The sequence below is a fragment of the Montipora foliosa genome, chromosome 2, assembly GCF_036669935.1.
Source record: "Montipora foliosa isolate CH-2021 chromosome 2, ASM3666993v2, whole genome shotgun sequence".
NCBI lineage: Eukaryota > Metazoa > Cnidaria > Anthozoa > Scleractinia > Acroporidae > Montipora > Montipora foliosa.
This window is the reverse complement of record NC_090870.1, coordinates 65217788-65240287: the sequence shown is the minus strand read 5'-3', so window position 1 is coordinate 65240287 and position 22500 is coordinate 65217788. Positions and strand designations below refer to the sequence as shown.

The following is a 22500-nucleotide window of genomic DNA, read 5'->3' as shown; positions in this document are numbered from 1 at the left end:
TACCCTATTTCAGGCCAAAATCTGTATTGACTTGACGCTTATTTGCATATAGTTTTAGGCAGTGATTAATAAGATGCTAAATCAGTAGCTTCACACAGACCGTTCCTTGCACAGTTATTAAAGCTGATGCGTTAAAGCCTTTGGCAAAGACTAAACACTTGGGGCTACACTCAAAAACAGCGAAAAACAGGGAATATTTATCCTTTAAAGTTTCAGTTTTTCACGTTGCCTCACGGTTATTCCAAATCCTTCAAAATCAGGAGAGTTATTTTAATGTTAATGAACTAATTGATGCGATGTCCAAGGTAAAGGAAATAAGGTGTAATGTGTATCATAATCCAGTGCTATCTTATTCCAAACCTAAATTTTGTTATCTGAAGTGGCTATTGAAATGTAGTTTGTTTTTTAGTGTTCTTATTCAGCATCCCCACACTACACGCCTAGACTAGCTCGGCTATTTGCATGTATTGTGTGTATCTAAACCTATTTGTGGATTTATAACAACTACGTAAATAAATAAAATAAAACAAGTAAAAAAGCAACTATTCATCGAAGTGGAGGTTTTGTTTTAGTATATACTAAAACAGTGTGATAATATAGCACAAAAAGATGATTTTCATCCATTTATTTCTGCAAAGATTACAACATTTTCGGGCGCAAATTCCGCGCGAATTGCTCGGAGGTGAGTAACAATGGTATCCGGAGTTTGAGTAGCAAATCAGCGCGCGCGTTCAACGCAACCCATTGCTTTGGTATATAGTGTATACTAAATAAAGTTAGTAACTGACACCCGAGACTCTTCATATACGGTTGCACATATCACGTGGTAAATCACCTGATCTTTTAACGAGACACGAGTCAATTTACACGCCATGTGGCCGCAATGGTTGTTCCACCGAAGTCACCTAAATTTTAGGTGAGATGGCCTAGCCATATCCCAATATCGGCAAACGTTTAAGGAGATTTGTCGGTCGACATAAGAAAAGCTTCAGAAAAGACAACGTTATGTGGAAAGGTTGCAGCGAAGCGTGCATTAAGTGATGCGTCATGCTCAATGTTGCACTAGCAGGTATGGACAAAAAAAGGATTTCTCTAGTATTTTTGTAAATAATTCTTCTCTGTATATAATACCTTAACATCTGAGACAATTCACGTCAGCTGTCAGGTTGGGAAGCGGGAAGATCTTAGTTACTTTTGAGCGAGAAAGATACGCGAACAATTTTGTAGTATGACACCGGGAATGAAACGAAGTTAGCATAATTTCTTCCTGAAAACTTAGCTCCCTAAGCTAATTGAATTTTACAATTCAACGGCGGAAGCGCTAAATTTCGTGTCGTTCTACGGAGCAACATTTTCAAAAATCACATGGCTTACTGTTGAAATTACACGCACTTTTGGTTGGATCTCCCATGTACCAATCACAAAAGCGGCTCTCTGATAATAAATGATTGATGCAGGGCTGAAACCATCAAAACAACTTCTCAGCATCTTGTTGATTCTTCTTTGCAAATCTCTTGTTGGCTAGGACTTAACAGAAATGACAGTCCTGTCCTCATTAATATAGCGACACTGTCGATTTTGGTTGAAATAAAAGTATTTGAAAAAGGAAAACAATGTTATGCAAAATATTTCATTTTTTATTGTTATTAAACAGAAAATAGCGCTTGATTAATTAACGATATATTTCACTACTCATGATAACTTGTTTCAAAACAGTATTCGCTTCTTCGCTTCAATTTTCTTTTGAAATCGAAATCCTTGGTTCGATTTGAGCGCATGTTAACTTGTGCAAGCGATGCAAAATATCTCCAAAGATGCGTCATTAATAAATTTTGAAAGTACATCGGGGTTATTATTTTCGTATTCGGTTTGAATTCTTGCTCGCAGGAGGCAACATACAGCATTCAAAAGCGATCTATCTGCCACTATACTGTCGATAATTCCCTTTTTCCGTTTCGAACAATACAAGATATCAAAACGCGAAAATTTCAGCGAAAAGGGTTCTGTCGCATTCTATACCTTTCTCTCGTTTATTTGTTCACATCCAAATCCAAGAGTTCAATACGATGTGTGTCTCCTGAAATTATAAACAGAAATTAGAGTTAAAAATATCTGCGAAATTTGTCGTGAATGTAAGTCCGAGTTTACTCGATCTGCATCGTACTTGCAAAACTTGCTTTATTACTGTGAACCAGGTGAAGCTTCGGCGTCATTATAGGGAGCTTAAGCAACGACAACGGCGACGGCAACGAGAACATCATCTCAAAATATAAATTTGCGTTATTTTAATCGCTTCGTGACTATTTCAACATTTTTAAGATGACAAGGGTGTGGTAATTCCTCAAAGATGACACCAGTCGGAACGGCACTCCATTTTAGGAGAGAAAATGAAAATTTATCCTCAAGTGCTGACGTTCTTCATGAAACCAAAAACTTGGCTATTTCATGTTGTTGTTTTGCTGACGACAGCAACGAAATGCACAAAAGTGAAAGACGCACGTGCAGGGCGTTCAAAGCTATTGTTTTTACCCACTAAATATGCAAATTTCTGACGTCCTCGTTGCGCTCGCCGTTGTCGTTGCTTAAGGGCCCACTGACGTATTTTTGGGGGTGCGTTGCTAAGGATGTAATGGTTGAGTAATTTCGGAGAATTTGGCATTATTTTGGTCAGTTTCCAACTTTTGTAACCCAATGACCCTAAGTATGATGTCATCATACCACGCTCATGGTCAAGTGACCAATAGAAGGAAACTCTAAATTTGTCTCCATGCTACGCAATTTGGGTATTTAATCGATGGTTTGATAATTTGTATTCGTTTTTGCATCCAGCCAAGCATGGTTTTCTTTTTATTTTGAAAAATGTTCTTTTTAAAGACATAAACGATACTGAAATACCCATAACTTTTTCAAAAAAGATGATTTTAACAAATCAATGCTTAGCTATATTCTGTATTTGGGGGTGAAACGTGCCATGTAAAAAAAAAATTAATTCAATTCAAAACCGCCGGAAATTTAGCTTTTTTCTCGGAAGTCAGTTCGTTTACGCATGCGCAGTTGATCTGAAAACGAGCGCGAGGAAGGGCGAGGAAAAGCCTTCGATGGAAACAACAGTTTGTGCGGTGACTTTTGCTTGTGAGTGGGTTTTCTTGTCAGCTCATGATATGATGACGTCAGTTACCGGAAGTAACATTTTACTTCCTTAGCAACGCGCGAAAAATCCGTCTGTGGGCCCTTAAGCTCCCTATTCTTTTTGCTTTGTTTTGGTTTTTCTTTAGGAAGTGGGGGGGGGGGGGGGGTTGTTTTTATTTTATGACATCATCGACTTTCCCGGAAACCAAAAGGATTACTTAGGGAAAAGATTTCCGCACAGGACCCTACTTCATTATGCATACGGACCTTTGTTTCAAGAAAACGAAAGCGATAACAATAGACTTCCTTTGGGACTGTTGCGCATTGTTCTTTCTTCTTAGAGTTTTTTTTTTCTAAGTTTATTTGTACTTTAAAAAACCGGTCGATTTTCTGACTGAAGTACGGAAAATCGAACATTTTTTCTTGAAATCTTAGCACTTTTCCTGCAATTTCAGCCATTTTTCAATTCTAAAATAAGCTAGGAAAGTCGAGTTTCAAGCAATCTTTGTAATAGGGTTCAGATTTTCATACATAACAAACAGACCAAATAAAAGTACTGTTATCAAAAATTTCATGGCTACCTGCTCTTTTTTTCGTGAAATTGTACTTTCTTTCTGTTTACGAATTCGGCGAAGCACCGTACAGTGTACGTTTTCTTTCTTCCCTGTATAAGGCACGGTCATCTCAGGGTCACGGTGCATTTAGTGGGCTTTTGCGTTTATCGTACTTTGCAGAGATCGGCAATATGCTCAAGGATGTTTGCTTCACTTTGGTAGAGATCCGTGGATGTTCCTGTATGAGGAATTCTTCGTTTCACTCCTCACCATGTTTTTTTCATTGCCTTGCTGTGGGCTCGTTTGTCTGGGTCGACGAAGTTTAGGCGATGGTTAAGTGGTCTAGTATGCAATTGCACGGTTTTCTCAGGTCACTAGGGTTAATATTTTTTCAAAGTAAAGCTTACTGCTGCAGAATCATGAGTTCTGGCGGATTGAAGCTTTCTCATTGCAGCTTTTTTCATGAGCTTGGCTAAACAAATCCATCTCTCGATTCTCTGTGTCTTAGCCAACTGACCGCGTTTCTGCACCCACGTTTTGGACAAATTGTGTTCTTTGCACCACTCTATGCACCGCTCGGGATCGGCTATACTGAAGCAGAGACAATTTCCAAATGTTCAAATCTCGCTCTGCTGACGCTATTACTTCGGTAGCAATCTTGATTACTACGAGGACACAGTTTGTTTCAAAAGAAGGGAAACGTGAAGCGATTTTAACAGCAAGGAACTCATTTGTTAAATCAGACTGGAAGCGTAGTGCACTTTTTCGTGCAGTGAACTTGTAAGAGTGCCGTTCGGGGCATGAAGGAAAAGCAGATCATAGATCACAGCAATACTGAATAAACCTAAAACTATCACAGAGACTAACTTTAAGCCTAAACAGTGTCTTTAGTCCTTATTAGGGTTACGGCTAGCATTATCAAAGGGATGGGGGTTGTTTCAAGAGTAGTTTAAACGGGACCTCTGAACTGTAACCTACGTATTGTAAGTGTCAAGTGTCATCTTCAGAGTCAAGTGATTTGTTTAAGGCCAGTAGATACTTAAAAAAAACTCCGGTTATAGATGTCATTGGTCAACTTAGTCGTGATGCTATTGGTCGGCTGTCAATTGAGCCTAGTTGTAATTGGCTGGGAAGACTAAACAGTGATTGGTGCGTTTCGATCCGTCTAAGGTTTGTACGTGTATAGTAGAATACGTTGGGAAGTCTGTGATAGAGTAAATCACTGTGTTATTTGTCTGTTCATGATGTCGTCGATGAGTGGTTTGTAGGGTGCGGGAAGTTGTAGGCATCGATTTATTGGTGTCTGTTCTAAGTTAGTAAACCAGCTTTCCACTACGATCCGTTGGTAGTAGTTAGTGCTGTAGGTAACATAGTATCTACTGGTACGAAAAGTAGCAACAGTGTGAGCGACCTGTGCAAAGAAGAGGGAGAGGCAGAAAGGGAGAGAGAGTGAGAGCGAGACAGAAATGAGATCCATTTTTCTTCACCCCGTAAGTACATAATGCATAATGCATAATGCATAATGAAGTAGGGACCTGTACGGAAATCATTCCAAACCGGGGAACAATTATTACTATAAAAGGTGCCCATACTACTGTGACGTTAGTGGCAAGTTACCTTAGCAACAGGAAAGCCATTTAAAAACACCCTATGTGTTGAGTATTGTCAGCAGAGCATGCGCCATCAGGCGTGCGAGTTGCGACAAGAGAAGCGGCCATGTTGAATATTTACGCGATGAAGACTAGATCTGAGTTTGTACCGTCATCGGATTTGAAAATAGGGACTTTAAGATCGACGACGGCGACGGTACACGAAAATGTCACCTCAAAATATATCTTGGCTCTATCAGTCTCGTTCACGTCCTAAAATATAGGAGAAGTATCCTAAAAATACATTGGTACGAGCGGTTTCAGAGTGAAAACAGATAACGAACGATTCTGTCGCATGCTTACGTTGCCGTCAAAACCTCAAATGTTGTGATTTCACGTCGTGGTTATGCAGAGAGGACCGCAAACATACTTGCTAAAATTCGTGCAGCACGATTATTTATGCTCTTTTAACCAATGATATTATTGTTTTGTGGCGTTGTCGTAGTCGTAACCGTCGTCGTTTCCTAAATTCCCTATTATTCGCGTATCCAAAACTTCCACTCAGGAGAGCGGATTTAAAAAGTTGCGGATTGGCATGCTGGATTCGCCGGATACGTGTGGACGGAGGGCGAACCCGCAAAGAAAAAGTTGCGGATTAAAAGATATCCAGATAAGTGTGGACGTGGCAGTAACGCGCCTCTTATAGATAGACTAACTTAGCTGATTTATCAGAGATTTAGAATATTAAGACATTAATCGATGTACCCACTAGATTCGTCAAACGTCCGAGTGACTTCTTGGTTGTTACTTTCACGAATGACAAATCCAAAGCGCTTTTACCTGATGTTGTAGATATATATCGACGTTGTAGATATATATCATTATTATTATTGTTATTTTAAATCTATTTTTAGCACTATAGTCAATTAACTATCGATTATCTTACTGGGTATTGTATTCTTTCTTATTTATTGTAAATAATTCGTAAGTTCGTTAACTTAATTTTTTTTAAATTTTGTCGATACACTTTAGTTCTAGGTCCACATCAGCTTTTTAGCTGCCCTTTTTTATTGACCTACAAGACAAAAAAAGTATGTATGTATGTATGTATGCCTTAAAGAGATTATTTTCAAAACAAAGGCAGAAACCGAAACGAATTTTGGAATGTTTAACGTTTATTTCTTCAGTCTAGGGAAAAAAAACAAACAAATGAGATCATCATCAATTAAAAAAAAAGAATGCCGCGATGACAAATATGAAGGAGTTGGCCGATTCTAAGAAGTCCAAAAAGTCATGCGTAACGCAATGTTTTTCATTGAATTTATTAATGAAGCACAGTGCGAAAGAATCTTATGAAGCATCAACGTTCGAAAGTCTAGATGACATGACTTTCTTCCCAAAATTAATAAAAGAATCTGCGCCAGTAATAGCTCAACCGCTCCCTTGGCTGTTTATTTCTTTTATTATGCATGCTGTAATAACTACTTTTGTAATCTGACATTTTTGTTGATTTTTTAAATTAAAACTCTTTAATTTGAGTAATTCTTACCCAAAGTTTGAGGATTTGTAGCCTTCTTCCTTCTCTTGGGACTTTGAATATGTGCTTCAATGTTTAAAGTGCTGAAAATAAAAAAAGTAATAAATAGAATTTAATGGAGAAATAATCCCAACTTCCTGTCAGCAGGCCGTTCATCGTTTCAGTAGAAAACGAAACGTATACGAAATAGAGATTACTTCATGGAAAATGAGCGCGTACGATTTTTATTCACGAGTTGAGTAGTATCAGAAAACGAACGAGTGAGTTTTCTGATACGAAACAACGAGTGAATAAAAATCGTACAAAGCATTTTCCATACTGTAATGTGTTTATTTCATAGGTACTGAGGTTTTTTTCTTGGTAGTGTTTGATAGAAATTTTATTTCGCACAAATGGAGTGAGGCGATGAAAGCAATAAACAGTGGTTTAAAATCGCCCAATCGACAATTTATTTAATAAAATTTACAACACTTGCAGTGATTCAGATATTCCAAAGTAGTCGAAAGTAGTCCATGCTTCTTTAGTTGTTTTGGTTTGGACCAAAGAACCTCTCTGGTTTTCTCAAATACCAAGTCGTTTGTTATGCTTCCGGAATAGCCCTTTTTCTTCAGTTGTCGTTCAAAGCTAGCCACTAAACTTCGAAGGAAAGTCGGCTCGTATTCATTGCCGTCTTTAGTGCGGACGGAGATGATAAATTGGTTCATGTATTCAGTATTCGTTCAGCTCAACTGCTGGAATAACTTTCATTTTCCTGTCTTCGACCTTCGTTTTCAAAAGTCGTTTAAGCAATCGTAAATCTCGTTCAGTTTTTTGAGCGGCATTTCTATTTCCTTCAGTTTCTTGTTCAAAAATAAATTCCTCAACTGAGCAAACAGAAGCAAACCTTCCCTCGGCCATTTTTCAAAGCGTGCGGTTTTTCAGTGCAACGGCTATCGGATGACGTTCCACTCGATAAGTTCATCCATCACTAGGGAAATTTCGTCCTTCGCGTTGCTGATTGGAGGAACGATATTTCTTCACAGTGAAATTTTGTCGTTCGCGCTCCTGATTGGCTACATTTAGAATCAGTACGAATTTTATTCACTATGATTTTCGTGGATAAATCTCAGTACCTATGAAATAAACTAAGAATCTCTTAGATTTTAAGGAAGGCTTAATTTTTTTCTCTAAAGTTAAAAAACACCTCTGGAGCAAATTCATAGCTTGCTGCCCAATTGAAAAAAAAAGTTGGCTCTGCATCCGCCCCATAGGATGTTTTTTTTTAAACTTTCAAAAAAGTTTATCGTAGCCAGCTAATCACTGACTAATTACTTTCCAGCAATAAAAAATGGAGGTCACTGAGTTAACTTTTCGGGGGGATGTAAGCATTTGAAGACTAGATACAGGGTGTCTTAAGATAGCTTTGTAAAACAGTTTTAAAAATATAGAGAATTAAAGCAAAGGAATCGACTGTTTTAGCCAGACGTCTAGTTCATAATATGTTATTAAATTTATCTCCGGAAGTCTATGGATTGATGGCTGTGGCTATGTTTATTGAGTGATTTCCCAGCCTTTAGAGGCACTCTCAGCATTCAGAATCTTAATCGATAGAATTCTTTATAAAGCATATAGGCGTGGCAAACTCCTGGCATCGAAGATATGTTGCTGACAATGTAATTCTCTAACTGGGAAAGTGTTCCCAGAAAAGGGTTCCTGAGTAGCAAGCAAGAGATAAGGAATCAGCAGGTGTTACTGGTCCGGCACTTTATCAAGTTGTATAATTATTTTTAGACAATTTACAGTTAATGTTTCTTCTTTCTTATCAAAATATCCCCGTTACTGGAAAATATGTCTTCTAAATATTCAGCTCACCATAACCGGAAGAAGTAAATAACAATGACTGGTGAAGAGCGGTCTCCATTCTTTTTTTCACATGGAATAAACAACCTGCTCCTTGTCTAGTGATTTCAGTTCAATCTCGCTAACGTAAGATGTTTTATTAAAATTTCATGACCTGGCCTTTCTGAACACGACGAGAAAGAAAGGACTCTGCAGACATCGTGTAAGAGATTAACTATCAATAGAGTTATTTCAGTAAAGTTATGACTTACAGTAAGAGTTACCGACTGCCAAAATCCTGAATTCAAGATTTTGGACTGTCAAAATCCTAAACCCAGGATTTTGGCAGTACAAAATCGTGAATTCAGGATTTTGGAAACTTAACTCTAACTCTACGACATAACTCTATGAAAATAACTCTAAGAATAGCTGTCCCCATCGTGTCAAGTTTTTATTGCGTATTGGCCCCGGTTGTTCAAACAATGGGTAGCGTTATCCGCCGGATAAATCACTATCCAGTGAGTAAGTAATAGCGAAACCAATTGCACTATCCGTTGGATAGTGATTTATCCGGTGGATAGCGTTATCAACCTTTTGAACAAATGGGGCCAGGACGCCATACTGAGGGCTCGATTTTGATGCGCGCACTGCCTAGACCGGTTTGACCGAAGTGACTAGCCTAGAAACTTAAAGTCGAATTCGACATGAAACTGCAGAGCCTCTCTTGCTCGCCCTCTGGTGAGTTTTAGAAAGGCTCTGCTCGCAAGGTGAATACACCTTTTTCTGTTCACTTACGCAAAATATGCATTCATTTGCGTCTCCGGTAAAAACTATACGGCAAATATACGTTCATTAGCACTTCCATGAACTTCTTTAACGCGAACGAACCTTAAATAACGCTATTTGCATATGTATTAACATTCGATAGCATCAACGGATGAACAATTGCACCTTTGAACAACCAAAGATACCAAATATACTTTCAATCTCGCGCAATGGTCAGGGACACCCAACGTCAATTCTAGGCTCGGGGTACGAAATCTATTGTCTATGGCGCGAATAAGGCCAATTCCCGGAAAATGAACAAAAAGAAACCACCGTCTGGGGCCTTACGAACACTCAAAATCCCAGAGAAAAGGAAAGTCATGAAACCGCTAGCCGAACGATCTGGGGTGAGAGATGCCCAAGAGCCCTCTAACAGATGCTATAGTTCATTTTCCACTGTCGGAGTAGGTTAAGAGCCTCAAAGATTGGAGCTTCAATATGTTAGCTAATCTAACGATCATAAAGAATGTCATCATAAAATACGGCTACGATCTGCTTTTTGCAAAGAATGCAAGATAAGGAAAATAGCAAAGCCTGCACCTATTTATACCCAAGGCAGATCCCAAGCGAATAAAGTTGACTAAATGACAGGGACAGAGACTAAGATGTGCTCCCCCTACACTTCTTTCGTGCTCTAGCCGCTTCCTGTGTGCGTTACAACAGAACAGAGCACAGTCAAGGCTTCTTTATTTGTTAAATAACAATGAAAAGTGACAACACAACAAAACTGTTTCAAAGAAACTAGATGGGTTAATTCACAGAAAATAAACTATTAGATTTTAATTCAAACAATGGTATTTTCAGTGTGTTTCAGTCATTCATTAAATGGGAAATAAACCGTTATAAAATACATAATTCAAGTTTCCAATGGCTAATAACCAGATTGACGTTATCCATTATTTCCAAATGCGAACTACAATAAACCTATGGCCACAGTTTCAAGAAATAAGAGAAGTGCAAGTGTGACATCTTTGACTTCAGTGACAGTGAATAGAACATACACTTACATATCAAAACATATCATTAAAAAAAAAAAATTGTTTTCAGGATGATGCATCCAGAAAAAAATTGTTTGCAAAGACACCAACACAGAAAAAAATTGTCTGTGATGAAACAAATTCATCCCCCTACCTCCAAAACATAATGGTCCGTCCCAAATGAAATTAATTAACAATTATTGGATGAGGTTGAGCATGTTAGCGATAATTATCAAGGCCAAAGTTTGTGTTATCTGCCAAAGCCGAAGGCTGAGGCGGATAACACAAACTGAGGCCTTGATAATTATCGCGAACATGCGAAAACCGACTTCAATAATTGTTTTATTATGCATATTCCTGAGCTGAGCTCCGCCATGACAAAACTGATCAAACTGCTGGTTAGTGTGTTAGGTGACGTCACTTCTGCATGCATAAAACTATTGTCTGTAGGTATGACGTCAATTCTACATATATAAAATCTATTGTTTGTAGGTATCACGTAAGAGAAACACAGCAAGCAAGAATTAGCTGCGTGCTTATAGCCAATCAAAATCGAGCTGGTGACACCAATGTATAATAATTACACTTGTCAGCGGTTTGTCGATATATTGACATGCGGGATAAGTGTCACGTGACACTGAGAGAGCCATGCATGCAAAGTCAATTCTTGTTTCATTGTAGGATACGAGCCACGTTCTCACTCTCCCTTTTCGCGTTTTCTAGCTGTTTAAAGTTGAGAAGGGTATCATGTGACACGGAATCGGGGGGAACAACACCTTCGAGGGCTGTTCCTTTCTTTTCTGAATAAATTTTAGACCTCGCTTTTAAAATTTGATTTACAATCTCCTCCTCCTCGATCAGTTAACAACAGGGAAAAAAGACGAACAATGTGTCCAAGCACGGGGTGAGTCATCAAATTCATACTTGAGCTGGCTTGTTTACATTTGACCTTTCAACGTTATGCATAAAGATTTTTCATCGAGCCGCTCGTCAAGGTTTCAAGTCATCAAGAGCTTCTCTTTCGCAACTATCCACATTTTTTGCAACATGATATCTCCAAGTAGAAAAATATTTGGGAGCGTTTATTTCACTACTGCCATTCCTGTTCGTCATTTACTTACGCGTCATTGCGCTTATCATGATTTGCCCTCGTTCGTCCGAGTTCCTTACCGGATTTGCCAACGAGTTTTCTCGTTTTCCTTTAGTAGATATAATTTTACCTATGCCTGATTTCATGCCGTCTTCATTTTAAGAATTATTCAAACAATGTTCTTAAATCTTAATCTAGCATGTGAAAAAGGGTAAAGTATCTAAAGACCAGTGTGACAACTAATTAGAATTTTTGCTTCGGTTGCACATTTTGATTCTATTTGTTATTTTGCAGTTTAAAATTGACTCTCCCTTGTATGCTTATACTTTCGGTTTATTGAAATCGAACTAATACACTTCACTGAACAAAAATACTGTGTATTTCTTTGCTTTAAAATGTGCTACACTTGTAAATGTGCTATAGTTGAACGGAAATGGACTGATATTGACAGATCGTCGATTACCAAACAACTGTCTATTGTGTATTTCACAAGAAAGAACGATCTTCAAGCCGTACTCACGATTTAGTCGATATCACAAAATATGCAAAAAACGATCGTGAATGGGAAATCTCCTGCGAGATTTCCAAGCAAGCGTTTCATAACTTGCATAAATAGAAGAGCTCATTGTAGTGCTTTTGTAAAACCAAGATCACTACAAACCTCTTTCGGATCTGTTTGCATAATTCGTGTTGAACATATCGGCTTGCAGCTTTCCGCAAGTTATCTCCTCGTGGTCAATTTCATGTTCAGTTCCCCAACTGTTGTGTTTTGTCATATTGCTGAATCCTTCGCCAGCCATAAATTGCATCAGTACAATATTTACCCAGGAATCTCCACTCACGCGAAAGTAATTTGCGGAGAGGTCCTGCATATGATTGAATTGGGAATTTAGAGATGTTGGTTTGTGAGAAGAGGGAAAAACCGGTGAACCAGGAGAAAAACTTTACATAACATAGTAAAGAACCAACAGCAAACTTAACCCACGACTTCGGAATCGAACCCGGGCTACAGTAGTGGGAAGCGAGTGCAATCACCACTATGCTATCCCTGCTCTCCATCGTCAATTCTCAAACGGGCGCCATTTAATACGTGTATTTTCGTACCTAACGCTTTTGAGGTCTTCTTATGGAGATTGTCTCTGATGTTGTATTCGCGGAAACTGGCGCGTACTGTGACATTTTGACGCTAGGAGTCCGGCTCCTCTCGGAGTTAAATGCCCTACCAATCGACCATAGGAGTTTTCGAATGGGACAGCAACATTTTCTTAAAATAGAATACGTCGGATGAGACCCCCCGCATAACTGTCACAAAAGCTTTGTATGTGCGTGTCACCGATTGCTGGGGTAAATATACTAGAAGATTCAGTCAAAATCTCTCACGCGATTGTGGTAGAGGTCTTAGTTTTCGTAATACAGAAACAAATTTAGGTCTTCCTTCAATAGGTCCTAGTTTTCGAAGGTCTTGAAAGACCTTTCACGGATAGAAATTTAATCGAGCATGAGCGTGAACGGAATCCTAACAGTTTTAGGCATTTTACCGTATCTTGCAATTGCAATGTTGTCGAGTGTATCTTTGGTCTTGGGTTTGTTGCTAGCTTGGAACTCTTGTGAAAGAATTCGCGAATTCGTATTTTCGTGAATTTTACTGAAGCTGATGGAATCACGATTGATTATGGAATATGATGTGCAGGCTTCTTCGATTGTGAGTATAAGAAATGATGCCAAACGCAAAATAAACCTATTGCTTAGCATTAAAGAACATAATTGAAAGATCATCTTGTACCAAACTGCTATTTTTGTGTGAAAGTGATTTTAGGACTACTTATTTCATGAATATCACGTTTTACATCCACGAATATTATTATTAGTCCACACAGTTACCGATATCAATCAAGTTTTAAACTTCACCAATGCACCAATTGTTGAAGATTATTGTTCGTCACTCTGTTAAGTTCTGTACAAACATTGTCTGTGGCTCAGTTGCAACCCACGACGCAGTGGAGCCACGCTCGAGCCTGGCTCCCTCTCTAGCCGTTTGATGTTTACCTTTACAAGCTTTAAAAATGGACAGATATTTTATTTCTTTGTATTAATATCAAGAAGTGTTATTTAAATACTATAGAACTACTTTTGTCTTTTTTACGATAAGATATATATAGATAAACAACAACACGTGTTATGACAAAAGCGTTTCCAAGTAACCTGACAAAAGCAACATAACATACTGTCAAATGAACGTTAAGTTTGAAATTATCAAGAAAATTCGGGGTATACCGTCCGAAAACTTGAAGCTGTGAGGTATTTTCGGTACCTTGAGCTTCCGTAGTCAAAGTACCCTAGTACGCATACACTAACTGAATAAGTAAGCAACTTTATTTCAGTGTCAATCTAAAAATGACAGTAGTTGAAAACGACTAAACGGGGACAAAAAGATAAGAACTAAACTAAAGAACTAAAAAAAAGATGACCGGGTCGGTGACTCTGATGTTGTTTGCTATAGTACGCCAAATTGAAACGTTGAAACGTTGTCAAAATGAATCTAGTTGCGTTTGTCTTTTTAATCAATCAAATTGTGGGTACCCATGTAATTTTTGTTTAACTTCAACCAAAAAACGTGACTGAAAGAACTTCCTTACGTGACAGCCGTGGTTGAATGCAATTAAAATGCATATTACGTTCTGTCGTCAAATATTCCAGTGGGGACTAATTATCGACAGAGAAATTGCTGTTACCTGTTGGTTTTGTGTCGTGTCTGCATTCTGCATGGGATTTAACCTGTAATCAGGCGTACGTTTGTTTAGACAGGCGCGAAAAGTTTCGTACCAGTAAGCCTGAGCGCAGGTTACATAGGATTATAAGGAAGTGATTATGTTACAATGAATTGTATCAGTCATCATCCAGTTGAAGGCTGTGTAATATGGTCGAAACGTCGAGCGTTCGTCTATAATTTTCCAGTACGTCAATTATTTTCGTTTTATCAAGTGATTATGTTGTTTCACAACATTTTGAAGTTGAGCAAAGAGTTAGGTATTTCGTCACTGAAATCGGCTCACCTGATTTTTTGTAACTGAAGTTATCGACTCAATGTTTGAAAAGAATATGATCCGTTCGCTGAGTTCATTGCATATTAGTGAGCAAGCACGCTTACATCCCAAACTTTTTAGGTAAGCAAACGGCTTAGAGTTTAAAATTTCCTCGATTGTGATTGGTCTAAAAAAAAAAAGTTATAATTTAAATCAAACAATCACAACCTTTGTTTCAATCACCATAGAAACAGTGTATAGACTCCTAACTTAAGGCTTTCATAACTTGGCTCTTCTTCTTTTCTCGGAAATTTTTATGGTAAGAGGACTTCGTGTCGTCCATTTCGGTCTGTAATCATATTCGTGATAAACAAATCGGACTGTCGCTGCGCGGTCGTCCGATTTTGTTGTCACTCGTATGATAACAGACCGAATTGGACTCCATATCGACCGGTACGCAACGGAAAGTCGAAACGAGAGTCAACGGCTATTGAACGAGGAAAATAAGCGCGCAAGGTTATGGCTGCAATTTTCGTATTTTTTTTAGCTAGGTATTGGGTTAAATCTTGTTACAACATATCTACGCTATTGAAGACAGGCAACGACGGGCATCAAGACTTGCCCTAAGACATAACAGAGGCTTTAGGTCTGATGAAGACCGATGCCAAATTTTTAAAACGGATGGCCCTTTCTGTCAACTCGTACGTCCCACTTCTCTCTCATCGAGTGCGAAAACGTTAATATTTGGCTTATGTCACTTTAATCTTGAACCCGCGAAAGTTAGATATACTCAAACTTGACACTTTTATAATCTGCACCCTAAAACAGTTAGAATAATTGTTATTTGTCTACGTTGATCGTGAGGTCGTGGAACAACCACCCCAAGGACATTGTGGAAGCCGGCAGTGTTGAAGATTGAGAACTTCTAGTAAATCCTTAGTTCTAGCTCTGATTAGTGTTATTCCAATATAGATTGAACCTGGTCAATGATTCTATCTGTTAATTTTAATGATTATCTTTTTGGCTATTTCAGCCATTCGTGATGTAGTGATTTGTAGTACAATTTCTTCCTGTTACACCATAAGTATTTTAGGAGAGATTCTTACATAGGGGTAACCTCAAGACTTCCTTCTCAAATTTATGTTTATGGATTTCAATGATCCTGCAAGGTTCTGTTATGCTTTCTTACACATCCAGCTACTTGCCTGCGGCTTTTTTTCAAGCGTTAAATGTTCTTTCCCGGCATTGTTAGTATCACGTACTGAGTGCAAAGAAAGGTTTCATACAAGCCATGGAATACTGGTCGCTGATTCCCGATTCACGCTCCCGCTTTTAGTATTAAACTTTCTCGTAGTATTAGATGTTTCTGTTAACTGGTGCCCCACCTACCGTTTCCTCGCGTTAAGTCGATAGGAACATACATTGTTATTCTACTTTCGTACGTGATACATTCAAACATAAACAAGGCATTTGTGAATAGCGATACAACATGCACTGAAGCGAATACTGTAGACAACTTGTGAAATGAATACTTTGTAGTAGTATCGCCGATGTGTTAGAAAAGTGTGCTCTGAAGAGAAATCAGATATTGTTTTGGGAACTGTTGAATGTTTGTACTGAGGTTGTCGTCGGATATTGAATATTTATCTCATTTTCGGGAAATGATTTCCTTAAATTGACGTAGTAATGAAGTAATAAGTAAGTAAAATGTGTTCGGTGTTGTATTTGTCTCATTAATCTTCTTTCAAAGTTACATTTATAAAGTTCAATTTGTTCATACAAGAACATGTGGTTGTATGTAATTCATTAATTATTGTATTAAGTCATTCATCAACCCCAGCTTTTCCCTGCAACCATTTCAAACCCTCCCCGTGCTTTCAGACAGTTCAACTTTATCACTATTTACAGAACCATGCACGTAACCTTTTTGTTGTTTTTCACACTTACGAATTATTTATGCATTTTACAATGCAATTTACAAGCCTCTGAGAAACGCCTGAATCCTGAGACGCGTTGCAACAATGCACAGGAAAGGTCACGACCAGCAGGTGTTACGAATCAAAGAACAATAGCCCAATGAGCATAATTTACTCTTCTCAGAAAACGAGTTGTCAGAGTACGAGAGTTTTTATGAAAATCTTCACAGCTTTCCGCTAACAAATGCTAATGATTCCTTAGGCAGTTTTATGTGCACCATTAGAAAATGGAACTGCCTTAAAGAAGAACGAACAGCTCCTCTCTCTCCTTGTGAAGGACGTCTAAACTGAAAGAAATGTCTAGGAGCAGTGAGGAGGCAGGGTGGCCCAGTGGTTAGGGTGCTTGCCTTGAGATCCGGGGATCCCGGATTCAAGACACGTTCTGGCCACTGGTTGAATTAGTTCCCGGTAGTCCCTGGTTCATCTTCTCAGCAGCACTCTTAAAACCAAACTAGCTTGCCTCCGGCCAGTTGGGATTCTTAACATTTGTTGTTGAATCTTCTGTTCTGTCGGGTTCATTGGCCCTGAAAAGCCCCTATGAGAATTGGTCAATGAAGTGTGTATGTATGTAAGAGCTCTGAAAGAGTTGGTATCTGAAGAAACGCTTCGCACAGGTGGCCTCCGGTGTACACTTCATGAACTTTTCTGGAACGCCGTAAGAAAAATGTTGCAAAGAAATGAGACCTTTTTTCCCTGCCCACTCTATAACATGACACCGAAGTCTCCTCCTTTTATTCTTTCCCCTATCTGGCTGATAGTATTGGCCGGCTGCATTCCCATGTGTATAGCGCAAGAAATGTGTTATTGTGTGGTAAAGATAACGCGTTTTAGCACATTTGTACATGGAAGGGATGCTAAAATTTCAAAAGAAAACAAAGGCAACAGGTGTCCTTTTTAAGAGACCTTCAATTACAACACGTGTTTATCAGGTGCTAACCAATGACCTTCGACTTTGTGCAGTGATCTGTTAGCACCAGCAAGGAGTGCTACACGATTGTGAGTTGTTTACACTTTACATTGTATTGCACTAACATTTCATGCTGCACAAAACCGAGCAGCGGCGTCGCTGGAGACTGGAAGAAGCCACAAGGAAATGAAGATATGGGAGACCGTAGAGATAAAGAGCCGAAAAAAAAACTTGTTCTTCTATTTTTTGAAGTTTTCTTTGACTCTTATTCAACCCATATTTATCATTAATTTACAAAGCGTCACAAGTATGACTCGTGGTTTACACAACCAGTTGATAACAATCTAGTGAGACGAAGTCTTGACGTGTCAAAACAACGCCACGGTTTTTGAGTCTTATTTGATTGAGACAGTCTCTAGTAAAAAAAAATCATCCTAATCTCAGTCATGCTCCGAGCAAAACCTGTGGTTTCTACGGAGCAGAGGAGAATGCAGTCGTTAGAACTGACGCCAGCACAGTACTAACAGAAAAACAGCACAGTACTAAAAGAAAACTTTTGTCAAGAGAAATCCAAGAAAAAGAAAAACCTGTCAGTTGGCTTGCTTAATTTTCTGTTCCTGTATGAAAATGCTTCAGTGGTTCAAATTATCGCACATGCATGTGTGCGGATTCTTAAGAGCTATCAACTTCACTGTCACGCTAAAAAGAGGCATAACGGTTGAGATTCTATTGTTTTATAACCTTGAAGAACTCTGTCAAGCATATTCTTAGCCAATCGGGCTTTCATGGCCCTTAAAATATCGGCAAAGCCCTTACCCTGTATTCTCCCCTCAGTAAAAAAAAATCAGTTAACAGGACGTATGTATTATAATTGCAACTCATCGCGTTAACATTGCTTTGAAACAAGATCTCAAATTTCTTTGTTGTAAGTTTTTGTTCTCTTTTTTGGCTGTGACCGTGTACAAAACACAATAGCTGTTTACTCCGTACTGAGCAACTAACCAATAGCAACGTGTTGACTACGTAATTCATGCATAGTGTATGAGCGCAAAACAAAAGATTGTGCACGCTCGTGGACTTTCCAACCTAAATCTTGGCATCTTTGTTTGCTCCTTTGATGTTTGCCGAGCTTCCAAACCATTCCCCTCTATAACTATTATGCGACGTAGTTTCAAGGTGCATCTAAAAGTGTTTCCCACTTTTCAGTGGTAAGTTTCTTACTAAAAAGCAAAAAATGCTTACCTACTGAACAAACTATCCGAATCGTGCACGATTTTGTTTTTTAAGTGGAAAAAACGCCGGAGTTCCGAACACATTGTAGAGGATAGGTCTGTGCATAATCTCTTTGTAAATCACTGTTTCGTTCTCAACAAGCGCCATGTTGTTTGATTCCCTTGGCTGTGATATGATGTGCTGTCGTCCTTTTGCCTCATGATCATTATTTTTGACGAAGAAAGGAGAAATTTAATTCAAAGGACGAAATCTTCTGGTGTGGATTTCTTTCGAAAGACCGAAAAGTGGCCTATACATCAAAGAAGCACGCGTGGTTTCGGAGCTGCTACAGAAAAAAAAACAAAGTACCTGGGGAAATTGACGCGAAATGTGAGAAGTAGAATTGCCCTTAGGTTTACAAACAAACTGAATGTGAACTACATGTAAACCTAATTGCATAATTTCAGTCATCTAAGCAAGAGGGATAAATTAATTTTCATTTGTTACACTAAAACCGTAAAACGAGCATTTCTTCGATAGGAGTAAAGCATATCTCGAGGGACCTTTAAATTGTCGCTTGCACTTTTTCGAACCTTTCGAGCATTCCCAAACCAGCCAAATGAAAATTAACACGAAAGCACTTTTGAACGAATAAATGCTGATATGAAAAGTGCTTTCTGTGGCACTTACTGTGGTAATCTCAACATGAAACGTCAGTCATGCAAAAAAGTTCTAGATCCGAATTAGTGGTGTTTCCTGAAGAGCAAGCGAAGTGAGCGAGAAGGAACATAATCAGAATACAAAACAAACGTATTAAAAATATCGATATTTTTTACTTTGCTGGCTTTTTACCACAATGGCTAGATGCACTGCTCTGCGCAGGAGCCTCGTTTTCAAGAGGAGTCACAAAACACATTGTCGTGTGATTATCATACGATGATTGACCTCTTTGGGTGTGTTTCCGATGAGTAACTTGACGAAAGACATAATCAAAATGTTGTTAACAGTAAATACCGCTTTGTTCACAACATCGAGCAATATGTATCACTTGTAAGGTAAACTTTTCGTGTTTGAATACGGCCGGAACATGACATTGACAAGTTCCTTATCAAATTATTTAGAAGATTACCTATTATCATTTTTGCACCAAGATGTATTACAGGATACCATCAACCATTACATTGCATTAATTCCTCTCAAAAAGACTTTCCTGGTTGAAATCCTTGAATTTTAGAATCAAATCAAATTTTTCCATTAAGAACTTGAATCGATATTCCCATTTCACTTTAGTTTCAGTTTAACGATTGCTTTGGCACTGTTATAAGTTTCGAACATGTACCAGTACGTAGTGGCAAAATTATTATTATTATTATTATTATTATTATTATTATTATTATTATTATTATTAGCATACAGACTCTTTCTCCCTGCTGGTACAGTGACATTTTTAGACAAATTCACTAAATCTGTCTTGTTCTTTACGCTCAGATCCATAGATTATTTGATCATAGTCCAAATTTTGCAGTTGTCGGCGAGAGTTCGCCTAATTCTCACGTATCTTTATCAGAAGTAATGATGTGGCCATGCACTCTAGTATTAATAACACCTTTCAGTTGAACCGACATTAAATAACTAAAAGGCTCATAAATTAAAGGCTTCATTAAATAGATGCGTCTTGAGTCTGGATTTGAATGTTGCTAACGATGGTAACTGACGTATGGCATCTGCAAATGTGGCGCAACATGGCTAAACGACCTGCTTCCATAAGTCTTAAGTTTATGACTAGGGACTTGTAAGAGCTTTTTAGAAATCATATATGTATTGAGGAGCTTTAGCATTCAAGGCCATATAAGTAAGTAATATCTTGAAGGATATACGTTGCTTTACAGTTAGCCAGTGAAGGTCTATTACGACCGGTGTAATTTTGTCATATTTGCGAGTACGAGAGACTAGACGCGCGGCAGCATTATGCACACGCTGAAGCTTGTCCAACTAGCAGTGAATTGCAGTTATCCAGTTTGGATGTAGTAAATGCATGAACTAATGTTTCGGTGTCCTTCTGAGTAAGGCAATCCCTATCCTTAGATAAATTACGTATATGAATGAAAGCAGCTTTACAATCACTATTAACATGCTGTTCAAGATCCATAGCATCGTTGAAGGTTACACCTATGTTTCTAGCTGACAACGTTGAAGATATTCTAACATCAGCGATTGTAATGCGGACTATCAGCGGACGCGGGCGATGTTTGGCATGTATTACCAAGAACTCAGTCTTATCAGGGTTGAGTTTGAGTCTATTACATGCCATCCATGCGTAGATTTCCTTAGCACAAGCCTCCATCTTAGACAGAGCATTAGGTACTTCACCAGGACTTGCCATGATCTGCACATAGATTTGGCAATCATCTGCATAGAGGTGGAAGAGTAGCCCATGCTTTCGAATGATGTCGCCAAGTGGAGCAGTGTAAAGAGTGTACCTAGTGGCCTTGGCACGGTTCCCTGTGGCACTCCCCATTGCAGCACCATAGAGTATGACCTAGTGCCCTATACTTGAATGAATTGTCTGCGATCGTTCAGATAAGACGCAAACCAACGGAGGGCGTTTCCCCTGCTCCCATACGTAGTGCGTAGTCGAGCAACCAAGATGTTGTGGTCAACCGTGTCAAAAGCGGCTGATAAGTCAAGCAGTAAAAGAAGTACATTTTCCTGTTTATCAACTGCATTCAAAATGTCAGACTGTACTTTTAAGAGAGCAGTTTCCGTACTGATGAGGCCCAACAAGGGCAAAACAGCTGTCCATGCATGGCTACCAATTGACCGGGTGAAACGGTCACACCGGGTTGGTGTTAAAGTGTGTCGCCTTGCTTTTTGTTGTTGTTGTTGTTTTCTTTTTTTTTTTTTTTTGGTTTGTCTTTTCATTATACATAAGCTGACAAAGCTGTTTTTGAAATTTGAATTTTTGTAATTTCAACATCTGAACACAATAAAGGCTCAGTTTCACAAAAACGTATATGTACAAGAGGGTCGTGAAAGCGTAAAATAGGAGCTGGGATTGACCTGACTTTTTGGTGGGAAAATGGGATTTGATTACTGGGAACTGGGATTTTGTTACTGGGAATAGGAGATAATGAGTCCTCGGTGCAGATGGGGTTTGCCTAAACTCACTGCAACCAATGCAATCACTCGAAAAGAAGAATCTCAGATGAGGTATTGGCAAGGCGTCATGGTAAATGTGTGAGGCACAGATACGGAAGCGTCCTTGAACGTACCCTACTGATTTCCGAAACCTTCGGCCTAGCGATTGTTGTAGGTCTAGTGAAGAGGGCAAAGACTCCGAGGAGGATGCTGATGAGGATACTTAAGTTGATGAAGGTGACGTAGGGAAACGGGAGACTGCATTATTCAGATCGTGTATCAGGTGATACTTTTGAGTACGCAATCCCATACAGCTACAAATTATACTTCGCACTGTCTTTATTGCATACGTTCTCCAGTAATCTCGTGTTCCGTTTTGAGACTTATCATTAAGTACTATCATAACTCCGGTTGGGATTTTAGTAGCAGAGACTGGGATTACTAAGAAAACTTGCCACTGGGACTGGGCCCCCTTCCTGGGGGATGGGGGGGGATTGCAACTAAAGAGATCGAATATTGCTTAATGCTCTTGCCTCACTAAAATGCTCGAAAAAATGCCAGCATAGTGTACAAAAGTTGTCAGTTATTGATATCATGCTTTTTCGGGGGGAAGGGATTTTACTGTGAGAGGCACGATTACTCCATGAAGCGAACGGAAGAGCACTGGGAACTAGCTAGGGACATCCTATTGTTCCCGTTGTCCCGCAGTCGAAGAATAACAAAAA

The 22500-nt window shown here is 38.9% G+C and overlaps 1 protein-coding gene across 8 annotated transcripts in view; it reads right to left on the bottom strand.

Annotated features, from left to right (window-relative positions):
* The window catches only part of LOC137986024 (TNF receptor-associated factor 2-like), a 100059-nt gene that overhangs the window by 25210 nt on the left and 52349 nt on the right, over positions 1-22500 (bottom strand). For 5 of the 8 annotated variants that reach the window (XM_068833436.1, XM_068833437.1, XM_068833435.1 and 2 more), the window contains 2 exons: positions 6822-6892; positions 2020-2077 (listed from right to left, as the gene is read on the bottom strand). The gene's annotated coding sequence lies outside the window, so the exon portion shown is untranslated. Of the gene's footprint in view, positions 1-2019; positions 2078-6821; positions 6893-12180; positions 12386-12623; positions 12747-14572; positions 14682-22500 lie in introns of those variants that run through there. The other 3 variants (XM_068833424.1, XM_068833439.1, XM_068833441.1) reach the window with 3 other exon arrangements.